We start from the raw sequence: 2,480 nt of genomic DNA on the forward strand, positions 1-2,480 counted from the left end.
CCTCATTGCCTTCTTCCGCTGGACAGATTAGATGGGCAACTTGGTAGCCACACCTAAGGTCCTAAATGCTCGTTTCATCATCGTAGGGCTGATCTGAGCACTTCTGGACTTGCAGTCGCAGCTTAAAGTGCAGATGCGTTTCAGGTCTTGTGCATCATATTTGGTTTCAGATCGCATGTTTCCATCCTTGCTGTTGCAGAAGTCATGTGGACTTCATCAGGAGCTCTTGCCTGAGAATTCATTTCCGAAGCGTTTTTCTTATGGGGTTTGCAGTGTTTGGCAGATGCGGAGAGGGAGGCTTGAGTTGCTTGCGAGCAGCTGTTCGCATAGTGCTTTAACAGTGCTAGAGGAGGGGTAAGCTCGCAGATGTGGAGTGCTCTTTTTTGTTGTTTGTTTTTTTCTCCTGACTTAGATAAACCTTGGGAGGAACCGGTCAAAGGAATGAGCGCCTTCTGGAACTGTCAAGCCTTCATTTAGCAGCCAGGTGACTGGCTTGGCCTCCTTGTGAGGTGCTGAGGGAAGATGTCTGCTGTTCCGAAACGATAAAAATAAAAAATGGGGTCCCTGTGTTGTTGAGTGATGGGTGCTAATGCTGGCAGCTGAATGATTATCTTCTGGCTATGTTTTCATTTGTTGAAGCTGAAACGCAGCCTACGACCTAGGACGTCACAGCCAGAGCTGCCTCTGGCAAGGTGAGTGATGCAGCAGTTATTTTTGAGTTGTGGTTCTCCCTGTCATTCTAAGTGTCCCCTCTTTCTCTTTTTGAGGTCTTGTAGCTGGCTTAAGAGGGCAGATGGAAGCATCTGCCTCAGGGGCAGGTGAGCGGGCAGAGGTAAGGCAGCAGATGAGAGTAACTATCCTAGCTGTGCTGTGGCTTTGGATTTGGATTTTGGATTTGGCTTTGGATTCTGCCTTGCCCTATGCTTTTTCTTTCACAGGTGTCTCACACAGGCTCAAAGGAGCAAACTGCATTCTGAAGAGCTGCATAAGAAGGGGGCTGGTCATGAGCTTGGTTGGAGTGGAATGGCTAAGGAGCGTGAGGTGACTATGAAAGGTCTCTGTCTTGTTTGTGGGTGCCATGGCAGGCTCTCCACAGAAGTGGCTGATGATTTGAGATAAGACCGGAGAGCGGCAAGGAGCGGCATGTGCAGTTATGGCTTCCAAGTGCTGTGGTTGCTCTGTTCTGTTTATCAGGTGCCACAGGCAAGGTGGGTTGTAACATCAGTCTTTAGAATTGGAGCAAAGCAGGTCGCTTGAATGCTGCATTGTTCTTGAGAAAGGTGTTGTAGAGAAAAAAGGTGGACTGGTGTGGCAGTTTCTGATGGCGGTCCGTTTCTGCAGGTGAAGAGGTGCCTGAGGCCCCGTCCCGTGTAGGCTGAGCATGTCTCGCTGAGGATGAAGCCTGCTTTCCAGCAGGTCCCAAAGCTGTGTTGGGGCTGAAATGCTGTGTCTGTATTTGGGTTGGGGTTGTGCCTTGGTGAGTGTGGGGTTGGGTTTTAAGTTGGTGCAGCAGATACGTATATAAATGAAATTCACATAAGTGATATATGATAAAGTATTGTGAATCCTTGAACTTCTAGTCTACATTAGCTAATATGTATGGAGTTGCATGAAACATTGAGAAGCAGCTTCTAATAAGCAGGTTTTTGTTGTCATTAACTCAGCCCATGCCTTTGCCATACATAAAGATCAAGACAAACTACCTTTTTACACAGGAACTGCTGTGGTTGCACAGAAAGTCCTAGAGGACATTTAGGGCTGTATTTTGGTTCCCAAAGCATTTTTACCTGAAGTCCAACTGATTTATATTGGCCGAGCCTCTTTATAGGGTCCCTGTCTGGTCGCAGAGCCTAGCCACGGTGTTTCCACTGCGCTCTCTGCTCCGTCCTCTTCTTTAGAGTCAGCACACCAGCTTCCCCTTGTGCGATAGCATCTAAGGCTGGAGTCCTGGGGAACGCTTAGGTAGCGCAGCTACCCTCCACCCTAAAAGCTTCTTCATTGCTGTACGTTTTCTTTAAAAGGTGAGTATTAGTTTAATTTGCCTAGTTACTTCAGGCAATTACTCCACAACTACCAAAAGCGATTGTGAGAAGCCTGCTTCCAGCATCCGTTCCCCACCTCGGGATGGACAGACGGATGCCACTCGATGCCTTGCCCGCCAGGGGAAGGGGAGAACTACTGGGCTGGGAACCCCACCGCAGCCCCCCTCCTGGGAGTCCTGCAGAGCAGTTTAATAAAGTTTGCTTTCTGACCCGCACCCCTTTCGGTGGTTGCGGTGCTGGGAAGTGGCTGTCATGATGTGTGCAGGTGCAGGTTCTGTAGCAGGGTGGGTGTGGAGGGGGTAGGGGCTGGGGGCAGGTTGTTCCCGTGTCAGTTGGCTGCTGGATGTGGACGGCCCATCGGAGGGTGGGGGCAGCCCTGCGGGGTGGTGGGGTGGCTGCCTATTGTGGGACAGGGGGAGTAGCCCTGTGCTGTCTTTG

The 2,480-nt window shown here is 50.1% G+C and overlaps 1 long non-coding RNA gene across 1 annotated transcript; it reads left to right on the top strand.

Moving 5' to 3' along the window:
* The first annotated feature begins 416 nt into the window (after window positions 1–416).
* LOC118159657 lies at window positions 417–1,899 on the top strand. The gene is made up of 3 exons (XR_004747193.1): window positions 417–692; window positions 768–832; window positions 939–1,899. It is a non-coding gene; the product is annotated as an uncharacterized LOC118159657 (long non-coding RNA).
* Window positions 1,900–2,480: the final 581 nt, after the last annotated feature.

The sequence above is a fragment of the Oxyura jamaicensis genome, unplaced genomic scaffold, assembly GCF_011077185.1.
Source record: "Oxyura jamaicensis isolate SHBP4307 breed ruddy duck unplaced genomic scaffold, BPBGC_Ojam_1.0 oxyUn_random_OJ71495, whole genome shotgun sequence".
In the NCBI taxonomy this organism is placed as follows: domain Eukaryota; kingdom Metazoa; phylum Chordata; class Aves; order Anseriformes; family Anatidae; genus Oxyura; species Oxyura jamaicensis.